This window comes from Augochlora pura, chromosome 4 (assembly GCF_028453695.1).
Source record: "Augochlora pura isolate Apur16 chromosome 4, APUR_v2.2.1, whole genome shotgun sequence".
Taxonomy (NCBI): domain Eukaryota; kingdom Metazoa; phylum Arthropoda; class Insecta; order Hymenoptera; family Halictidae; genus Augochlora; species Augochlora pura.
In genome coordinates, this window is record NC_135775.1 from 22,832,873 (window position 1) to 22,856,041 (window position 23,169).

A 23,169-nucleotide genomic window follows, 5' to 3' on the forward strand; every position below is an offset into this window, starting at 1 on the left:
CGAGACCCCGTTGGAGCAGCTACAAGTTCGTTCTCAAAGGAAACGACCTCCTAAGTTCCCGTTAAACCGGCAGCAAACTACGCCGCGGAATCTTTCGTTTCGTCGCCGCGTCGTTTCAGCGTTCGTTTCACCGTGGGCCGACGCCTCCGTAAACGGGATAAGAGTCCTCCGAGAGGAGAGCGCAGCCGGTCGCCCACCCCCTTTTACTGGCTCGTTTCGTTATCACCGTCCGCGCGTAACTCGCGCGGGGCTTCGGATCTCGAGGATTCGCGGCTGGAACGAGGCGATCGGGGAAATTTCGAATGAAAGCATTGCCTCCGCAAGGAGTCGACCTCTACGGATCCTATCGTTTAAGCAGATATTCTGTTTGTTGCTGTTTCTCGCGATTGGCGACCGGGAATTTGTGGAGAGTGGACGCCGAGCATCGAAGCGGCTCGGACAGAGAATTGGCGGATTTTGTGTGAAAATCGTAGCAGTTTAAAAAAAGGGGGTCGGTAAATACGACTGGCAGAGGGTGCATTCATTGTAGAATAATAAATTTATATTACATGTTTATGTATATGTAGAATATTACATGTTTATGTATTTGTAGAATATTATATGTATATTATATATGTAGAATATTACATGTATATGTATATCTAGAATAATCATGCATATGTATATCTAGAATAATACATGCATATGTATACGTAGAATATTACACGTACACACAATGATCCCTGTACTCGAGAAAACTTAGTTCGAAGCAGCGACAAGCTCGCGTGGCTGCGCTATGACGAGAAGTAGAATTGGTATGTCATGGCCAGACACGCGACTTCATTACGATCATATCTTGCCAGTACACTTTTTCGAACAAAATTTTCATCGAAAACAATTTTTCGTACGAACAAATATTATTCTACACTCTTTTTTCGAGTAAATTATATAATACACAAAATTCTGCGGTAAAATTTTTCGTAGCAATCTCCTTTTTTCGGCGAGAACAAGTTTGAAAATCCGCAGCGCTCTCGCGCGGGCGCACGCTTTTCTACACACATTCCCGAGTGCGTTCAAAGCCGATTACTTCGCAAACGATGCCCGATATTAAAATATTCTATTTCCGACTCATTTTCTCGCCGCCGAATTTTTTCACGATAGTACACGAATACCATAATTTAATCGAATTTAATTTATTTAGCTCGCGCGGACCGAATGCACTTTTCATTTCTCTGGAAAAATTCGACGAAAATGAAAGCAACGCGGTTGAAATTTGCAAGGTAAAACCAAGCTATCCTAGCTACGGATAATATTATATAATTATTTCTTAAATTTATTAAAATTAAGGATAGCATAATTGAGGGTTGCAAAGGGTTTATTCCGTCGATATATAAAGTTATTTGTGTTATAATTGATATTAAAGGAATTCTTTTCAATGGATCAGTATGAAATTAAAATTGCGAAGATATTCGAGAAATTTAATAACTATTTAAGATTAATAAAAGAAATAATTTATATCTAATTCTTGCTTCTGACAATTGTCTTTGAAAATTTCATTCCGCGTAAAGAACCGCGAATTGATGAATTCGGTAAAGGGTTATTTACTCCACCGCGTATAATGTCTACGATCGAACGAATTAAAAATAGGAAAGCATTTGGGTGCTTGGTAAAAAGTTATACTTGGCGTTTTCAGGAGTCGGTCTAAAACAATTTCGAAGACCGGCGGCAGTCGGCAAGTATCTCGTACTTCTGGGAGAACGCGGCGCGGAGAGACTCAAAGCGACGCGGGGACACGTCGGCAATTAGCGGGGTGGCGAGCACCCGGTAAAAATGAGCGTAAATAGAGTGCGCGCGCGGTGGGTGTCGTATCCCGTTTCTCCGCAGGGCTGGTCCGTGGAAACAGGCTTGCAAAGATCCGGAGCAATCCCCGGGGGTGCGGTGACTCTGGCCGCGCGCCAAACTCGCGCGCGGAGAACAGTCGCGAGGGACCGAAGCAGAGGTCGTTGGTTCTCCGGCTGGAGAGAAGCGGACTTTCTTTACGATAGTCCTGGAGCCCTTCGCTTTCCGAATCGGGGACCGGCGTCGTTCCCGAAACGTCCGGGGGAATAGACTCGCGACGATATTTGCTCCCCGGCCGTAAAAACTCGCCGTCGACGAACGATCCTTTCGAATTGAATTCCGGGGCTAGGCGCAACCCCCCGTATATATATACGTGTGCACCGGCGACGGCCGCCTCTCCGCTTTCGCTGCGGGGGCGTACATCCTCGCGGGGGAGGAGAACAGCGGCTAATGGACCCCGGGATTCCTCGTCGGTGGATTTAAGAGACACCGGGAAAATATGGCGGCCCGCCCCGATAATATCCTCGGCCTGCACCCGGGGATATAAACGTGAATTAACTCTTTAGCAGGACGAGGCTGCCGGGCACCCGAGATTTTTCCCGCGGGACGACGAGGCGGCCTCTTCGATTCGACACCGGCCATACCTTCCTTTTAAGCGATACGAATGCTTCCGGGGGCCCCTTTAAACTATACTTAGCGGGACTTATGTTACAGAGCTGGCCGTGCTGCGCGCCCGTCGTTTCAGCTCGACGAACAGAGGAAAAAATGCTCGACCCCGTGTATCGATTCGTAGCTACGGCTGACTCTAGGGAACCGATCCGGTCGTACCGCGAATTAATCGGACACAACCGGCGCGAGAGAGAGAGAGAGAGAGAGAGAGAGAGAGAGAGAGAGAGAATCCGCACGCGATACTCTCCGAGGGCGTTCCGGGAGTCCTCGTTACCCGTATTCGGTGCTGGTACGCTTTTTCGCCTCGCCTTCCGGGAATCGTTCGATCTGGAGCGAATCGAACCGAATCGCCGCGACAGACACTGTGCACACGGGCCCTCCCCGAAGTGGTCGACACCGGCGTTTATCGTGGCCGAAGAAATCCATGGAACGATCCGCGTCGTTAGAATTTCGCTTCGGGGCTGTGATTCTATGTTCGAGGAACCCCTCTGACGCTTTTCGACTCGCGTTCTTGTCGATAATGCGTTACGACGCGGTTTCTGGGACCGTCGGGGCCCGTTACCGATCGCTACGGTCTTATCTGCGAAAGCTGCGGTGGAAAATGCCGCTATGTGGATTTTGCGACGATGGTGATTTAATCGTGGATGGCCAATTAATCGATACCTTTAAGCTATTTCTGCGTTTAACCTTTTATAGTATAGTATAATTGAGTATAAAGTATATAATTGTATATAAATTATTTTTGTGTGTTATATGAATATATATATTAAAATAATTTGTATACAAGACACCCAATACATTTGAGAAAAAGTTATCGTCCGTTAAAGGTTAAGGGCAGCTCGTTATCATATTTGTAGATAATAAGATATTTATTAAATTTAGATCTGGAGTCGATCTTAATCTTAACATTTCACTGAGTGGTCATATTTAAATCTATTTTCATTTTTATATTTCCGTGATTTTAGCATTAAGTAATATATATTTTATCTATTCTATTCATTTTAGTTTTGTCTTATTTATTTTCTTATAATTCTTATAATCTACCAAACGACAAATTCGAAACGATTTCAATCTCAGAATACTCAGTGCCGTTTCTGAGGCATGTTAAATTCTAAAATAAAAATCTAAAACATGATCGACATCCCCCTACTTGCTGTAAAACATGTACGTACCCACAAGCATATGATAATTGAACAAGCTCTGACATCGTCATACGAGAATATTTCGGTTTTACATTTTCGTCCCCAGAGACTTTGTTCCTGTCGCACCGCGCGACGCCTACATTATCCCCACTCCGGCCAACGTTTTACTACGAGCTTTTCGCCGCGGCTGATTGAAGTACCGAATGATTCGACGGGAGACAAGATAGAGAAGCATCCCGCGGAGAGACAGTGAAAAGGCCGGGCGTTTCGGTGTCTAACCGTCGACGGCAACGAGAGAGCGCGCGCCGCAAACGAGGGGCGAATGTCACGGCGATTTGGCGCTTTACGATCGCGCGGGGGTCGCCCGGCTTCGGGCCGTCGCGAGAGGAATGGCAAACGTACGTTTCGGCCGTCGTCGAAAATCCGTCCGGCGACTGGTGCTCTGCGGCGGTCGGGCCGCGTGTGTCGGAATGGAAACGTCGACGGACACGACGACGGCGGGGGGTGGGGGATGGGGGGACGGTGGTCGAGTATCAATCGCGGTACGCGTTTTCGGAGGGATCGGCGCGCATATCAAGCGCGACGTTTCCTTTCGGCCGACGTCAGGATCGCGCGGGGGTCGTCGCCGGATCGAAGCGGGTCCTCGCTGTTTTATTCACGGAGCGTAGCTGCGAGGCAGCGACCGTATAAATGGCAGCATTATGCCCCGTCCGGCGCACTCTGCGCCTCCTCCAGCCCTCGCGGCGTCCACCGCACCGCCGGCGTCGGCGTCGGCGTCGCCGCCCGCCACCCGCCGCCCACGTCGAGAGGACCGGGAGAGAGCAGTTGCGCTTCAGCTTTCAATATTTCAAACACTTATCGTCCGCGGGTATGCGGCTCGAGGTTTTCGGCGGATGAGGTCGCCGCTCCGCATCGCTCTACGCTTCTGTTCACCGTGGTAGACGACGACGACGACGACGACGACGACGGGGGAGGGAATCGACCGAGTTCACTCCCCTGCTTGTGCTCTCTCCCTCTCCCTCTCTCTCTCTCTCTCTCTTTCCCTCGCCCGGTATAATAGTCGCATTTATATCATCTCCGCCCGCCACGGTTTTGACTTTATAATTTAACGTGGAAACCCTCGACCGCGTCCCCGCTGCTTTGCCCGTCCCTCGCCACCCCACCGTAAAGGGTTGCTGCTGGCTTGCTCCGAGCGGCGGCCACCTGCACAGCCACCGCCGCGATGAATTATGCGAGAGGTATCTGATTTTTCCCCGGTTCCTTCCAGCCGACCGCGACCCCTCGACCGCCACCGACCACCGACCACCGACCGGGCGAGCGCCGGCTTTTCGGCGACAGCCGCCCCCGATATCCGCGCGGATTTTACTCTTTATTCGAGCGATAAGCCTTTCAGGCCGCGGCCCTTATCGATACCGATTCCCTTTCGCCGCAATAGACCGCCGATCTTTATGCGTTTATAAAGTCATTCCATTCCGGGGACCACGCGTCGCGGAATATTTCCGGCGAAAGTAATCCGTGGGAGAAGACTCTGTGATTTACCAGCCGGAGGAGCGACGGAAATATTGCACCAAGATATGGTCGAAAATACAATGCAACGACGTTGTGGTGTTCCGGATGATCTGTGCGAAATCGGAGGGATAGAAATCGGTGCAAAAAGATGAGATTTTAGATCGGTTGAAGATCGGACCCAGTTGTAAGAGTTCTCGCGATAATTGTACATCCGACAGATGTAAAACAGTTAAAATAAAGATAAAAAGAACCTAACACCTTGTATGTATAAACTGCAACAGTATCACTCGCTTTAATTAGTATTTTTGTTACCACTCGAGAGAATCGTAGAGAACAGCTTGACTGTGTCCAGTATGTAATTACGCGGAAAAAGACAACACATTCTTTGCGTTAGCATTTCATGTCCACTAAGGTTGATATTTATAAGGCGGTGGCTGCCTTGATTTAAACGCATAATATTTAAATCCTTCACTTAATTAATCAATCCTCATCGATAAAGTCGATATAAAATATATTGCTTTTATCTTGAGAATAACAGTTGCAATTGCTCAAATCGCTTAATTATATACCCTTAATTATTTACCTATATTCAACCCTCTAGCAGAACTAAAGAAAGCCGACGCATTTTTGCAAAAAATCTTATTGTCAAAGATGCAGCAATTGGAAGCAAGGGAAGCTGTTGCTGCCAAGAGAAATCAACCGGACGAGCCCGTAAAAATGTAATGGGGCATCCATTGGGCAATACCGGGTAGCCGGCCCCAAGATTGCAGTCGGTCCGGCGAAACGTGGTTTCATGCCAGGGATCGCCGACATCGTCAGAAATCCAGGCTGGATTCTGTCGGCGTCGAGGCTTTCGGTCTTTGTCGGCGGTCGTCGCCGCGGCGTGTCCTTAAACTTGCCGCCGGTCCCGGGATACCAGTCGTTCCGCGGCCGGTACTTCTCGCTTTTAATAAATAGCCGATGGCGACCGTAATATCAGCGCCGGTAAATCGTAAAACGTAACGAAGCCGTATAACTCGGGCGGGCCGGGTCGGTAGGAGGAGGAGGAGCCGTGGTATTGCGCTTTAAATTGTTTCCACGGCGTTCCGACGCGGCGGCGGCGGCGGCGGCGACGGCGGGATTCACGGTGCGAGGCATCTCTCGCGCGCCGGCTTGGAACTTGCCGGCTGTTAAAAGGAGTTTGCCGTATCCGCCGATAGAAGTTGGAATCTCCGCGAAGAACTCCGGCCGTTTGAGCGATCGTTCCCTGTCCGGAATCGCCGGAAAACCCGGGCCGAACAGCAGCAGCCAGCGGATAGTTGAGCGGCGTCCTTTACCCGGGTGTAGCAAGAGTCGACGCGCGTGTTCGAGACGGACAAGACGGTTTCGAGTAGCTCCGGAGGCCAGCGGTGCTGGCACGCGTCTATAGGACGGACAAGCCGGATCCCGGATCGATCCATCGATACCGATCGATCGATCGATTGATCGGCGGCAACCGATCCCAGGACCGTTGATCCGGCCCACGTCGATATTCGTTTCTTCGACGAGGGTGCACGTCGCGCGTCGGCAGGAGACGTCGAAATATCGGCGAGATGTAACCGGAGACGAGCGAACCGCTCGTCTTACGTCACTGCCAGTTTTCGAAACGTCGATCCGGCATTTTAGAGACGCGACACCGACGCCGAGGCGGACCGAGTTTATGACAACGAATTCCACCGTGACTGGGATCTCTCTCCGCGATGGAATTCGATCGGGATTCACCGACGCACGTGGCAGATTCCCTGCGCTACGCTCGCCCTACCCCCCCCCTCCCCGAACCAGATCGGCTTCCGAATTAGATTCCTCCGGCAGTTTTCTTTCCGACGCGGCGCCAACACCGAAAAGACGATGCCGGAGAGGAAAGGGCGAGGCGAGCGCGCGCGAGAGAGCACCCTCTCGAGTTTTATTAAGGTTCCATCGGACGCGGCGTAGAGCTCGATATAAAAATTAAAGAGAGACAGAGAGGTATACATCCGGCTTTCGATCCGCGAACGAATATGTCCGACTGACCAACTGGTTCGAATAAAATCCTACCGCCGAGAATATTTAATGCACCGTCGACCGCCGTGCTGCGGATGCCTCCGCGACCGCTGTGTAAATACATCAGAGCCTGTATTTCAACGTGTCACCCACACACGGGCGACGCTTCTCTTGGTCCACTGCCAGCATCGCAGACGTTATCGATCTCGCATCGCGAAACGCCGGCATAAATATCGTTCGCGTTCCAGAGCAAAGACGAATACGCGATAAAAGTTGACTTATTACGATTATTCTATCGCGGTCGAGAGGCAAACGACTCCTCCCCCCCGGTCGGCAAGGAAGCATTGTTGATTTCTACGTGGGGGGTGGCTGGCTACTCGGAACCGCTCGGATCCAGGACGAAAAGTATAGACACACTACCTTCCGGCTTGAAAAACAGAGAAATAGGGGTGGATAAGAAGTCGGCGGCGCGGACGGGCGCCAGGCAAGCCGTCCCTCTTCGACGGACGTAACCCGTCGTATCGGAAACGCCGCGGAAGATATTAAAAGTCCTCGACAATATGCCAGTCACCGTCCACGGGGCTCGTTGCACCCCGTTTCTCTCTTATTCCGTCCTCGTCTCGCGCACAGACCGACGAAGACACGAGAGAAAGAGAGAGAGAGAGAGCACGACGTCTCAATCGTCGCGCGACGCGGCTGCTGACTCGTCTTCCGCCGTCGACGACGTCGCCGTTTGTATCGGCAAACGGCCCCCCAACGATACCAGCCCTTCTTCTCGATAGAATACCTGGCAAATCGTCTTTAATCGACACCTCCGTGCCTCCGGCTTCCGCGACGCGCGGTCGAGAGTCTGCCCATCCCTCCGCTAGTTATCCGGCGGTGCTTAGACAATTATTTAGGGGAATAGGATGCGGAAACCTAATTATAATCGGCGGCGCTCGACCCGATAATTGCGCTAAACGATAATTGCCCCATCGAAAAAGTTTCGCTCGAACAACAATGTGTCTGCGAAACTATGTCGCACCATTCTCTCTCCCCCTCACTTTCGCCCTCTCTGTCCCTCTCTCTCTCTCTCGCCCTCTCTCTTTCTCTGCCACTCTCAATAGTTCGGTTTACGAGGCTACAGGGGAATATGTTTCCACGAAATCAAGTGCCAATTAATTCCTCTCGATCCATGGAAAGCGAAACAAACGAACAGCGCGCTGTGTTGCCCTCCTTAAACACTACTTCATCATTTTTGGTACGTACCGAACGACCGGCACCACTCGAAGCCCATCACTTTCGCGTTATCGGGAACGGGTTATCTGCAAACGTTCGCCACTTTTACAGCGATTTTCTATGAAATCTGATTGGCTCTCCTTGATAATACGTTCTATTATTTCTTAAGCGGATGTCACGCGCGCTGCGAAAGCACCGGCGCGAACAGAATTTGTTGGCTTCGATGCGGTCGCGATTAGAGGGGGTTAGAATTACCTATTGTATGCTCGCGAGAAGGTTGCATGAAGTCATAGGGTCGTAATGATCTCGAAGGTGCAGAGAAATTAGTACCGGTCGCTTTACAACGCCGCTAATTATTCTACGTGGACATTAGGTCAGTGGTAGATCTCCTGGTAGCGATAGCGCGTTAGACGTAGACGTAATCGGGGCATAATTATAATCGATAATAAAAGCATTCTTTACCTTGGCTTAGGGGTAGAATAAAAGAATCGGTTTCGAGATATCAACCTTACTTAAATTATGTAAAATTTTTAAGCAAAACAATGTCTGTATTTTCTGAAACCCTCCACGAATTACAGTGTTTCCATTTTATATAACCTGGAGCATTTTATACATTATAAAATTGAATTTTATGATATATGTAACAGATAATAGCTCTTAACAATTTTTTAAATATTAGTAAATTTGATAAAGATTATTTTAAAACGTGGCATGATAATATTTAGAGACGCCTGATAGTCGCTATTCGATCGCAAAGGGTTAAATTTCTTCGACCTCACCTTTTTTTCTATCCTCCCCTAAATATAGTTATTTACACAAATTCTACACGAGTGTTTTATTCGACATAACCCCTTAACAAAAATAATCAGACGTGCAGGTCGACAATGTTCAACGTCACGATCGCGTACCCGCGCCGGTTGTTTGCCAGAAAATATTCGAAATTAGGTCGAAAGGGACCCGGGGGCGGAATCCGCGGTCCAGATTTCACGTATGTCCCGTGGGTGTCTCGCCGATGGCCGGAGCTCGCAGGACTTATAATTCTTCTATGACAGCGCGAGGAATAAACCGCGATGCGCCCGGGCTCCCCCGGCGACCACAAAACACTCGCGCGGTTGATTGCCAGTAAATTGCCGGCGCGGCGCGTGTCGCTCGAGACTGGGATTCCGAGGGTGCCGGGGGATGCGTCGTCCTTGTCCTCCGGCTGCCACGAGTTCACCAGTGGCAATGGGGACGAGTCGAGCGTCGGCTTGCCGCGCGCCGCTTTTGCGTCTATAGTCGCGTCGCGTCGCGTCCCGCGGGATGTCGGTCGCGGGCTGGTCGCTACGCATCCATTAACCCCTCGCGAATCGGATAAAAGAGGTCGGGTGGCCACCACCTTGGCAAAGAGAGAGAGAGAGAGAGAGAGAGAGAGAGAGAGAGAGAGAAAGAGAGAGAGAGGACCTCTTGGCGACGGCTAGAGGGCTGCGTTCAGGTCGTTAGGCGCGTTCCCCCGGTTTTTTCGAACGGCCGCGGGCTCGGCGACCGTGGCTCGACCTCATCGAGATATTAATTTCTTAGTCACTTAACTGCACGCGACGTACGAACGCGTCTATTGATTTTCTCAGACACCCCTCCTTGAACTACCCTCCGCTCGAAACCATGCTCTCTCACTCGCTCTCTCTCTCTCTATCGCTTGCTCTCTCATTGTCGCTCTCTCTCTCTCTCTCTCTCTCTCTCGCAGCTACACCCTTTCCTCGCTGCCCCCCTTTCGCCTCTTTGAACCTCCACCCCTGGCCCGAGTGAGCCGCGTGACGGGGACCCGCCCCTTTTCCGGAAGCCATCTCGTTCCCCGCAACGCGACTCCCCTCTGCTTGTTTTCTTGCGTTCTTTGAACACCAGAAGACCCGCGTGTCCTCTGCAATTCAATTATTGTAATACGACTCGGCTAGACGACACCGTCTTCCGGCATTCCACCGACGAGTGCCTCGTGGCTATGAAAACGTACCCCTTCCACGTCTCTCTCTAGCTTTCTCTATCTCTCCCTCACTCTGTCTCTCTCTCTCTCTCTCTCTCTCTCTCATTCTCTTTCTCTCTCTCTCTTTTGCCTCTGTTCACCGTCTCCGGCCGGAGTCCTCCGCAGACTTTCCCGTTCGACCGAACATAGCCGAGGAACACCGGAGAGCTTTCGTTTCGGTGGCAGAGGGGCTTTTTCACAGATCCACGGGCATTTCTCGGAGGATATATAACGACGCGCGTTAATAATCCGGCGCCCTGATGAGACGTAAACGTCGCTCGCTAAAGCGCGGACAGGGCCAAGCGGTGAGAGACGCGTGTGCACCGCCCAGCCGTTTTACGGCTCGTTTCGCAGTTTTTACGCGTTCGCTTTAGTTTTACTTCTCTCGAACGCCTCCCAAGATTCCCGCACCTTTGTCCGTGACCGTCTTTCCGCGCGCCTCCAGCAACGCGAGCCCGCCGCTCTCGCCTACGCTCGCGAAACTAGCCTCGCGAATCTCCCGTGATTTAGGGGCCGAAATATTTATTGCTTCCAGCGAGAGTTTCGTCACTCCCGCTCCTACGGAGAGAAGTCAAATTACCCTCTCGAGATAGCGGGTGCATCGTGTTCCACCGCCGTCCGGGAATGCCGGATGAGTCTCCGCCGATTCTTATCCTAGCTGCTGCGCCGCGTCGAATTAGTTCCACCATAAATGTTTAAGTATTTCAATAGTTGCGGAATTGGAGGTTCTTCGTAACGAAATTTCTTTGTAATCCTTTGTGAAAGCGAAACGCCGGGCTTTATTCTGGTTTCTCACGGCGATAAATTATCGGCCTCGAAGAGATCAGTAATGAGTGCTGAAAGTGTACTGTATCCGCGTTGAAAATATACTGTATGTATGCTGAAAGTGTACTGTGTATGTGCTAAAACTGTACTGTATGTGCGTTGAAAGCAGGGCTGGGTAAAATAGATTTTTAAAGTAGCAAATGGAGTGTAAGTGTTTGTACCTTCTCGTGTAATACGGCATAGTAAATAAGGTTGTTTTAGAATATTAATTTTGTATTTAACGACTAGGTATGATCTACTCTTAAAGCTATCTATTATTTTTATCTTTACAGAAAACTGGAACATATTGTTCATGTTACCTATATTTAAACTTCAAAAAAGAATGAGTTAATTTTGTTTCTCTCTTTTTAATTTTAATGTGCCTTAAATGAATGTTTCAGCCAACACCTGTGTATAAATTTAATACGCCCGGAAGGGGCAAATATATTTGAAAATGCTATTTTCATACGTAACTACTGTATCAGGGAAAATCTATTTGCCAAATGGATAGAAACTATTTCAGGAATTTTTCTGCTCCTATACCTGGTTGACAGATAGCTTCCCCCGATTAAATATTTACGGTTGATAGTTATTTGCATTAGATCATTAAAAATGGAAGGAACTATTCATTGTTTTCCTGCTACAAACTTCTACGGCACTTTGATTTCCTTTACAGTTTCAAATTTAGAAGCGATGGTATAAAACGACCACAAAGGATAACATCTTGATTCGCAATAAAACTTCCATCGATCAAAGACAAAGTGCAATCTATAAATATTATATTTATCAATTAAACCATTATAAGTGTTATAATACAGGAAGGCAACCTCAGGAAAGTAAGGTCTTACGGCTGACCCAATTCGACGGCAGGAGACCATAAAGAGAGCCGGTAATTAGACCGCCTCCGAAATCGAACGTTTTTCTGCGTTCTACTTCGCGTGGCGCACATGTGGACGACCTCTGCCGCCGGCAAACAAAGCGGAATGGTTTTTGGGGGATAGAAGAACCAAGGGGCTGGAACATATTAAGCTCGTAAAGGTGATTGTCGGCGGAGCCATCCTGCCGGAAAGAAACATTCGAGAACGCGATATAAAGTTTCGGCGCCGTTCTCTCCCTCGTTATAAAGTCTCGGTGAGAGATTCGTACCTACGGAGGGTGCGAGGGGCGGAGGGATGAAGGGTGGGAGGGAGAGAGAGCGGCGCGAGCGGAAACGGGGGAGCATTGGAAACGACATCGGCGAAGTTGTAGTCCGCGCGAGAGGATCGAGCGTCGGCGCGGTGAAATTTCGTTCGCGTGACGGGTCAGTTCGTTCCATCGGGTGTATTAAAACTACCTAAAAACCGGGAGCTGTAAAAGAGCGAAAACCGTCCGGATTCCGTGGCTTTTCGGTTCCACGTTACCGCCACCCCCTTCCACCGTCTCGTTCATTGCCGGCCGAGCGCTCGATTCCCGGCGTAAACTCTCTCTCTCTCTCTCTCTCTTTCTCTCTCTTTGCTTCGCTGTCCTTCTCTCTTTCTCGCCATTTCTCCCATTCTTCGCCGGCCGTAATTTGCTCGTATTGCGCGATCGAATCGAGGTGCCGCGTCCCTCGCAATCGCGAAGAAACGCCCGTGGGTTAACCGCACGCTATTCCTTACCGTGACGTCCACCACCATTCCGCCGGAATTCCCGCGTTTCTTTCGCCCGCCTTGCCGCGACGAAATTTCGCCACGCGACCCTGGCTCGAATTAAATTAAAGACGAGGCTGACTCGGCCTTGGTCAACTTATGGCTATAGAGCAAATTGGGAGGCTACGCGATCTTTTTCTCTTTTTAAAGCGTCAACGATATCGTTGTCAAAGAGCTCGATTACGCTCGAGATACGTGGGTAATAGAGACGAGCAATTATCTCGATGCGATGCGTGCGCGATTAAGTAACAAGCTCGCGATTTCCTCAAAGGGTGAATTTAATCATTTATTTTTTCTTCCCAGGGTTGCTGATATTGTAAAGACTTGTTTCATGGAAAATGATATCTTTGGAAAATGAGTCTTTCGGTCCAAGCGTTAGGTTATGTTGAGATCTGGGTTACGGCAATTCGATCTTCGTCTTCTCTTCCTTTCCTTACCCCTTTTCCATTTTCTTAATGCTAGTACTCATTTCACTTCATTTTAAAGATCTCTCACTGTACGTTCCACTATCTCCGTTTCCATGTTATTTAAGTAACTCGATCATTTAACGTATCTCCTATCGTACCTGTACTTTCAATCGTAATATCTCTTTTATTATCTCTTCGCTTCTTTTTGATATACCATTTCTGCTACGCATAGTCACATTATTCATCAAATAAATATTATTATTACCATAAAGATGGCAAGAAAGTCCAAGTGTATCTTTCCCTTGGCAATAAAACGATAAAGCGCGGAGCACGTAGGGTTTAGTATTACAGTGTACAATTCACGGCTAAATTGCAGAGCGTTGCGCAGCTCGCTCGCATTTTCGACTCTTTGTACCAGTATCTATTCCGCCGGCAACATTTATACACGTATATCGCGGGCGTGGGCGGAGAGGGAACGAAGAACAACGGAGACGCGGGGGAGAAGAATCCCCCCCCTCGGGTGTAGAATTGTAAAGCGAGGAGGAGTTAATTGATCGGCCGCTGGTCCAGAAAGCGGAGTAACGGGAACACGAGGCCGGGGCGGCGATCGAGGCTGCTGCTGCCGTTGTGATCCAGGCGACGCAAATCGGCGTCGGTTTTCCACACTTGCGCCGGGCGTGAGAGAGAGAGAGAGAGAGAGAGAGAGGGAGAGGTTTGCCGATCGGTTGCCATGGGAAAGTAGCTAAATAATCGGGGGTATAGGCGGCGAGTGCGCTCGACGCGGTTGCTCTATCAACGGCGAGCCAGTTAATTATAACGATGTCACGGCTTCATCGCGAAAACAATGGGTCCGCGCTGGATCAGGCGTTTCGCGACAATGGGTTCGAATACCCGCAAAACACCGGACACGAAATAATTGAGGCGCAATTCCGCAGGGACGAGGGCCCCGACCGAGTGGCGGCGGCGGCAGGCAGCGGCGGCAGCCCGGGTCAAGCGTCAAGTTCACCGAATGCCACGGCTTCGAGAGACCGACGGCGGCGTCGGCGGCGGCGGCAGCGGCGGCGGCGGATCGATCGACGGACACTCTCGGGCCCGGCCCCGAGACCCGATGTGGCCTGCCCGAAGATATTGCGTCGCGTCGGTTCGCCGCCGGGGAATCCGCTTTTCGAAAAGTCTCGGCCCCCCATCCCTCCCACCCGCCGCGCGCGTTACACCCCCGTGATTTTCACGAAACGCTCGCGTTGCAACGAACGACCGGGAACGGAGCCGAGGAGGAAGCGCCCGTCCGAGCCCGTCTATTCCGAGAGCTCCTCCCAAGCCCTTTTCCGCCTCCACCCTCTCTCTCTCTTACTTCCTCTCCATCCCTCTCCCCCTCTCTCTCTATCTATCTATCTACCTCGCAGTCTCTCTTTCTCTCTTCTCCTTCTACTCAGAGCGTCTGCAGTCGAGCCGGAGCCGTTCGCAAAGTGGTCTTCGCGTTTGAAAAAGATCTCGAGATCCGGCCGGGCTGCCGACACCACTTTTCGGCCGGCGAAATTTCGGACGGCCGCCGCAAACGAAAATGAACTGCGCCCCTACTCTCGCCATTCTATCCGACGACTCCATCCCGGCGGCCACTCGATCCGTCACCCGACGCCGGCGACTGCACTTCGCGAAATTTCAAATTCTCTTCTAAAGACCAGAAGGTTTATCAATGACCGAGTCTGTTGTAAATTATTTTAGCGTCGCTTCGAGATTATAAGTTATATTACAATTGAATCGAGAATGTTTATTAATATTTAAAAAACAGAGGTGACCAGCATTTTTTATTTAAAGACCAGAAGGTTTATCGTTAGATGTCGTAAATTATATTAACGTCGTTTTGAGATTATAAGTTATAGTATAGTTGAGTCGAGATAGTTTATTAATAGTTAAGAAATAGAGGTGGCCAGCATTTTTTAGAAAATGAATATTTATTCGAATATTTAGATATGAAATTTTATTAAGAGAGATTCTAAATCTCAGTGTTTGCGTTGAGTTCCGTAGTTTTCTTGAGAGACCATCGAGTAACTGTTGCATGCAGTGGTGATTATATTTATGTAAAATAAAACATCTCTACCTCAATTACTACAGACTGAAGTTAAATATTAGTTCGTTTTCTTAAAAATAATATAAAAGCGTTTTTAAAGTCTCGTAATCTCTTCGCTGATTTTTCTGTTGCAAATGCAGATTTCTCTCAGTAAAGCATAAACCTAGCAGTGATTACTAAAAATAGCACAAGAATATATATTTTCCATTTATAAGTAAACTGCAGTAAAATAATTACTCTATCTATTACTTTCTCGAACAAATTAAACCAGAAGGTATTGAAATATTGATTTTCCTCTCCAGAAATAAAGAAAATTTTCTTGTCGGCGAAATATAACCCGGCTTCAGCTTACGCCCGGCCGCTAAGCCTTTAATCACCCCGCGGTTTGAGCGCGCGCGCCCGCCGACGTCTCGATTCCTCCTCGGATCGCGTCGTAGTCATTTTCGCCGGTGTACTTTGGTAATAAATACCACTTCGCGGTGGAAAGTCTCAAAGCAACGAAATCGGCGCGGTCGGTATCGTTAACAGGGTTTTCAGACACCGATGCCGGGGAACCGGGGAAAATGGGTGGGTGGGTGGGTTTTCGTAGTCTCTGGGCGGGACAAAGCGTTCGCACTCATTACCGCGCGGAGAAACTTTCCTCGAGGAATACCGAGGGAAGAAAGAGGAGAGACCGTCCGACGGTCCGATATCCCGGTCCCGGGTATCCGTGTTTAGCCGTGTACCCCGCGCGCTCGAGCTGGCTCGTGATGGACGATACGCAATATCTATTAGCGTCGAAGTCAATCAAGTCGAAAAACAATTCTGTTTCGCTTTCCGTTCCGGCCCCGGCCCGTCTCGCCCGGCTCCTCCATCCAGGAGATCCGGGGTGAAGGAAGGGAGGCGACGACGAAACGAGGATCCGACGGAGATCGAAGCCGAAAGACGGAGGCGGTGGAGGCGGAGCCGAAGCAACGAAGCTACCGAGCTGTATCGGATATAGGATCTCTATTAAACAGACCGAAATTCCCTGGGAAAAATCACACCGTGCGCCATTGAACTGATACGACCTGACGGCCCATGAAATGAACATCGGTCCCCTTGCCCCCTTTCTCTTCTCTCTCTCTCTCTCTCTCTCTGTATTTCTCTCTCGTCGCTCCTCCACCCTTTTCGACGTTCTGGCTCGCAGCTCGTGTTGTTCGTCGTGTGTACACATCCCTTGAGCAACGTGCCCGCTCGGTGCAGCTATCTCTCCGCGAGGAGAGACGTGCACGCGCCATTCATTCGGGACGGACGTCCCAAAACAGCGCGATATCCGCCGCGGGAAGGATAGCTGTCGCGATCGAGAGCGTTTTCGGGGCCGACTTCCGCGGCGAGAAACGAATTGCACACGCTCGGCCAGATGATCAATCGGCTCGGCCCCGGGATTTATCCGGCGCCGCGCGTTCTTCACCGGCACGGTTTTAATCGAATCGACTACCCACCGCCGCGATTCTAATTACGACGATAGAGCCGGACGAACCTCTGCTCCGCAACGAGCCGGCGACATCGATCCCTCGACCTCGCGGGAGATGGAGATCTCTCTCTCTCCCTCTCTCTCTCTCTCGTTTCTCGCGAGACCGTCCCTACGCGATTTTACAACGCTCGCCGCCGAGCAATTTCGCCTTACGACGCGATAAACTTTTGCGAGCCGGCGACAGACGCCATCTCCTCGGACGTCGCGAAATTTTTCCCCGCCAGATTTTCCACGGGAAGACGCTCTCTGCACGACCTTCTTCGGCGACGTTCGATTCCCGTCCCGCGATCGCGCCAATTACCGTCGACGCAATATTCGGCAAACCGAGCGTCGGGGACGCGACGACGCGCCCAAACGCTGTAAACGCTACCCTAACTTCCGAGGATCTGTATTATTCAGCATTGTCTTGAGTCAACATCATCGCGCTTCCGACGGCCAGGCGAAGCAATCTGGTCAGCTGTTTACTCGGAGCTGGAACTGCGCGAGCAAATTCGGGCCGGAACTTCTGGAGAGGCCGCTGTTTCGCTTTTGTCGGCTCTGGTACGTCGAGACAGTCTCGATAGAGCCTATCGAGTAAGTGTCGTCGTCGCGGCACTTATTGTAATGAACGCTGTAGAAAATCATTTTTGCGGGGGTAGAGTACAGATGTGGTGAAATCACGTGGAATCATGGGACATTCGCAAAGTGCGAGCATGATTTAATTATTTCAAATCTGTTGTTATCAGCAGATTATTTCTATTCTTCATAAAAATCCACAGGATAGTTATTACTATACGTTAATAATATTCTTAAGGAATTTCTGTATGAAATACAATGAATATTGTCACACGTGACGTCACGTCGTTACGTATCTTCTAACGTCCTCGTATTTGAATCGATACCGCGGCTCCGAATTAAAACATTTACAGCGTCTGTTACCCGGCTCTCTCGCTCGGTTAATTAATTTACTTACGAGACAACTTTTCTTCAACGACCCCATCGCTTTATTCGAACGGCGGCGCACGCTGCGAACTCTCTCCGGAGAGAACATATTATTGTGCATATTGTTCTTGCCTGCTTCCCATTTACTTGTTATCCTAGTTCCCGGGCGCGGCGTAATTTAATTTAGTTTATTATATTTAGGTCAGGTTTTCAAAGAGACTATGGCTGCAGCCCGGTGTTTTGCAACGCTATATTACGCGGGCGGTGGCCCGGTTCTCGCGTTTCACCGCCGGCTCCCCAAACAGCGGCGAAGTCTAACTCGTCCTAACAACGCAAATCCTGGTTCCGCGGCACGTTTTTCCGATCGAAAGACGCCGGGGACGACGATAAAGCGACGAACAAATCGCATTTGGAAGACACCGCGCGGCCAGCGGCGGTGGCCGGTCCAGGCCAGTTCCCTATAATCAATAACAATAACACCCAGCGGATCGTTACCGCGACCATTATTGTTATTTCGTGCCGTCGCAGCCAATAACCGTCCGTTTGTTTGCAAAGTCCTGGCGCGAGCCATCGTCTGGCTTCCGGGGCCAGCCGTGAATTAATATTCGCGCGGCGGAACGCGCCGGTTGCCAGTCGGTCGTCGCACGAGATTTCGGGTGTTTCTCCGGCCGTGTATCGTCGAACGGGATCGATACGAGGAGGCGCGCGGCCGTAGGAGAAGCAAGAAGAGAAACGAGGACGGATAATCGAAGAAATTGTTTATTCGCGGTACGTGCGAGACCCGGAGACCTGACTCGACGCGCGACGCGCGGCGCGCCGCGACGTTTCACTGGGAATCCGGATCCGCAAGGCGGCCCCCCCCCCCGAAATCGGGTGGAAGAAGCGAGAGCAGGTTGAGGAAGTATCGAGGTCGAGGAACCGCTCGTAAACCGGCACGTAGACTCTCCGTCTACGACGGATTCCCCCGACGGAGACCGGCGTGCTTTTTACTCGGTCTAATGCGAGCCCCGGCGAATTTGTACCAGCGGCGACCGCAGATATCAATCGCGGGAACACGATTTTACGAGCTCTCCTCGCGCACACGTATCCTCTATGGCTGTCTGTCTGTCTCTCTCTCTCTCTCTCTCTCTCTCTCTCCGTTTCTCGGCCGAATGTCGACTCTCCGTGCACGCCTTGAAATCATTAGCCATTCGTGCGTCGGGAACCGGCGCCGGTAACAAACGCGTCGGGAAACGGCGCCCTGACGCGCGCGTCGCTTTTTCCGCCGGTTTCTTTCATCTCGATGTGAAAGGGTATCAACTTCTGTTGGTCGCGTAAATGGAGAAGGGCCGGAGGGGGTCGACGGAAGGGAGAGAGACGCGAAGGGGAGAAAAAGAGAGAAAGAGAGAGGAAGGGAGGGAGCGCACAGAGCGCAGCTTTCGACTTGGTGAAATACATTCGATTTTTCGTTCCATTTCCTCCGTTAAGTTAATCGGGCATTTAATGTTTCCGTCGCAGCCGGAATTTACGGTCCCGTGGATACGGAGGATCGGCGGAAGGAAAAAATCCGCTGGAAAAATAATCGATGGGCAGAGCTGCGCGCTTTCCACTCACCTCTTTCTCTCTCTCTCTCTCTCTGTCTATCGCGCGCGCCCTTCTCACTCCTCTCTGCTGCACGTCGGGCGACGACCGCGTCGCCGACTGAACGGTTTCGGTCGAATTTAATCCGTTTCAATTACGCTCCACGCCCCCTGCAACCCGGAATGCCTTTCGTTTCTTCTTTCGGGCTCGTCCGTTTCGGGCCGACAAGAAAACCCGCCGCGGATTGGCCGGCGCGCCGGTTCGACGCGCGGCCGAAAAACCGTCGACTCGAACTACTAGAGTCGCGGCGGTATCGAGAGCGCATCTCTCGAGGAGGAGCGGAGCAGCAGCCGTCGGAACGACAACTATGCATAGCGCGCGGCCCGTATTTGCCGCGACAGTCGCCGGTTTTGCCGGCGGCCAGTAATGCGACCGAGTTGGCGAAGGTGTCGCGGCAAGAAAGCCCGGAGTCGCACCGACGTCGCCGTCTGTTTCGCGTTTTGTCGATCCCGCCGCTACCAACGGCAAGCACCGTTTTTCCTCCGGCAGGATTCTCCGAGACGACGACGACGACGACTGCCGCGCGCCCGATCTCCCGTCTCCACGCTCCCGTAGACAGTCATTCTATTCTCGTTCCAGCCGCCGAAACTCGCCGATCGTTTTTCCGACGTTCCCGAATGAAATCGGAATCACGCAGCCAGAACGAACGCGCGCTCGAACGATTCGGGGATTCGCGCGGCGCTCGCGACACGCGCCGGATCTAATAAAAGCGTACGCGCGCGCGCGCGTCGGCCGAATCATTTGTCAATTTATTCCGAATTCTATTTTTCCGCTCGGTCGCCCCTTTCGACGCGCGATTCGCTCTTTCCCTATTTATTTCCCCTTCCACGGCCGAACGATCCGGCCATTCATCCGAGCTCTTTATGCGAGATTCGCGCGGAATGCGGAGAATTGCGGCTCTCTCATTTGACCTCGGGATTTTTAACGGCGGAGACACGCCACCGGCGGAGAGGGGGGGAGGGACATCGCCGGCTTCGACAATGCGATAAAGTTTTTCCGTAACGCGGAATCGATTGTGCGTTAACGGGCGCCGTAATACGGGACGACGCTCGTCGCGGGCCCATTCAAAGCAGCGCGGTCGTCGTTGTTTTTTCAGCCAGGGCATTCGAGTTATTCTTCGACTCCGGGGGCGAACGTCGTCGTCGTCCCCTCGACTTGGAAGTTGTCGCAAATCGTCCTGTAAATCTAAAAGTTCCGCCCGGCACACCGAGAGTTGCCCGGCGATAGAGGAGCAGTCGGCGGAGAGGAGAGGCGGGGCGGGGCGCCGCGATGCGCGTTTGTTACGTGTTTTCGTTCGTGTCGGCGACAGAGTTCTCGGTCGGAGGTGGGATCGTCGATGAGTCGTCGTTGAAAAACCCGTCCGCCGCCGCGGCCGAACTTGTCGCGAAAGAACCTTCCGCCGGCGGACAAAGTCGGCCAAGTTTCGCCTGCAACAGCGGTTTCCAAGCGGAACAGACTTCTCTCCGCGGGGGTTGCTGCTACCGCCTCCGCCGCCTCCGCCGCCGCCGTTGCCGCAGAAAACGCTCCCAACCTACATAGGCGGCTACATCGCCGCGAAACAAACGCGCGCGCCGACTGCCCCGGGGCTAACGTATCTCGAAGCTCGCAGCATTTTCTATATAATCATCCGGTCCGTTGTGTCGCGGCTTTGCTTTTTTTTCGCGCCTCGCTCGTTCCCATCTTTGCCGGCGGAACCACGTTCCCTCTTTCGACGGCTGCATCCGTTCCCGCGGCTGCTCGCCCGACGACCCACGCACGCACTCGCGTCGTTCTACTCGGGCCGCGCTTTCTTCTCGACGGCGAACAGAGCCTTTCCGCCGCCTCGGCGTGTAACTACGGCTCCCGGGTAACCGGGCCGCCCGAGATTGTTCGGCCTCAAATTATTCGACTGGCGCAGCCCGCTGAAAACCTACGAAAATATGGCAGAATGGTGGCGCGCCGTGGTCGCGTGTCGTGGCTGTACGTGCGAGCGCCGAGCCAGTATTCGACACCGATGGCTGCGATTAGGGTAACTGTGTCGCTACCGTTATCAACAATTTATAAACTCCTTTCCACATTTTATTCGTCTTTAGAGGTTGGAGGTTTGACCCGGCTGGAGAAATTGCAGATTAAATTTAATTTAGAAAATTTAATTTTTGTTTCTAATAATGTTGATTTTAAAGGTAAGTTGAATTATTGTGTCGCCATATTAAATCAAAAGGTGTCAATCATTACCTTATTATATTCAAGTTTAGTCAGCTGTTGCAAAGTCTTTGACAAGGTTCACTGTATATTTCATATCCTCTTCTTCGTAATCTATTAAAGTACAACACTTGTACGAAGTATATAACTTAATAAAGAATGTCAAAGTCCATATTCTTCCAAACAAATTAGCCGTTCCCCACGAGTAAACCAGTTTAAAGTCCCTACCTCAATCTCGTGCCCGTTAATACCAGATTTTATTTTATCGCATGTCGAACGTCCATTAGGCACCGAACTATTCCAGCGTCGTGTCGCATCATACCGCGATAATAACAGTTTAAATAGCATTTTTAGAATCGTTACTAAACGACGATTCGCCGAGCCCACAAAGAAAACTTCACCAAAGAAAAACATTCCCTGTATCGAATAAAAATCCTTGCACAAAATGCAAATTATCTTATACGGTACAATTCTGTTCGATTATCGTGCTCTCGAACATGTTCCCTTGGAAATCAGGCCACTTTCCGGGCGACCTAATAATCTCTGTATACCCTGAAAAGGACGCGTAATTCTTAGAATAGCAAGAAGGCATCTTGCATATTGCGGAGGCTCGAAATTTGCAGATTCTGGGCGGACGCGATTGCGGCACGATCAAGGATCGAGTCGGATGCGCGGGCGTTACGTAAAGCGCAGAGATACGGCCGGGAGAGCGTATGGGCGGAATCGCGGCGCGAGTCCGTAAAAATTTATAGAATATCGAGCGGTTTCGTGGGGAGAGCGAGAGAGATTGAGAGAGAGCGAGAGAGGGAGAGAGAGAGCGAGGAGGGCACCGGCCGAGATTTCTCCGGGAAAACGGGCTGCGCGAAAAAGCCGGGGCTGCTCGGAAAGTGGAAAATCTCATTTGGACGCGGTGACCAGACGGAAGTGGAGCGGGAGGCCGCCGCGTTGAATCTTCGAGCGGGAGCGCGGCGCGTCGGCGATCGCGGGAGGGTGGAACTACGTCGAGTGCACGGCGAAAGAGAAATTCGAGTTTTCCACGGAACGAATTCTTCGGGGCTCGCCTCTGTCTGCGGGTTTGGCGCGAAAACACGACCGAGAGAGGACGTTAAGGCGCGCGCGAGCGAGCCCCTCTGTGGATTCGGATGCGGAGATAAAATAGAGGGAGAGACTGAGATTATTATTATTATTATTCAATTACGGAAAGGAGAATGGCCGTAAAAAACATATCAGAAGGTTACTGGCAACTATAGGAGTTCGTTAACCCTTCGCGGTATCATCTTTCTCATAGTTACGATGATTAAAAGTTCTTCGATTTTAATAATTTCATAGAAGAAGAAAATTCGTAATCATTGTATGCATAGAATTACTCAAACGATATTATAACGAATAATTTTGTCATTTATTAAATCTTGTCGTTTCGAACACAATCTATTCGCGTAGCCCATAAACGCATAGAATTCGCAGTCCATCGACGGGGCGCGATTCTCTCGTCCGAAAACAGCGCGGTGTCTAATGGACGTCTGGGATGAAATGAAATAAAAACGCGATGGGATCGGTGTGCGGGAGATAAACCTGTCAGGTGAGTTCGGAAACGATAGTTTGCCGTAGCCGCGTGCCTATCGATCGGCCCTCTCTCCGGCCCCGGGGGCCGGTCGCTGG

The 23,169-nt window shown here is 50.9% G+C and overlaps 1 protein-coding gene across 10 annotated transcripts in view; it reads right to left on the reverse strand.

Moving 5' to 3' along the window:
* The window catches only part of Lar (tyrosine-protein phosphatase Lar), a 411,512-nt gene that overhangs the window by 192,158 nt on the left and 196,185 nt on the right, over positions 1 to 23,169 (reverse strand). The window lies entirely within an intron of this gene.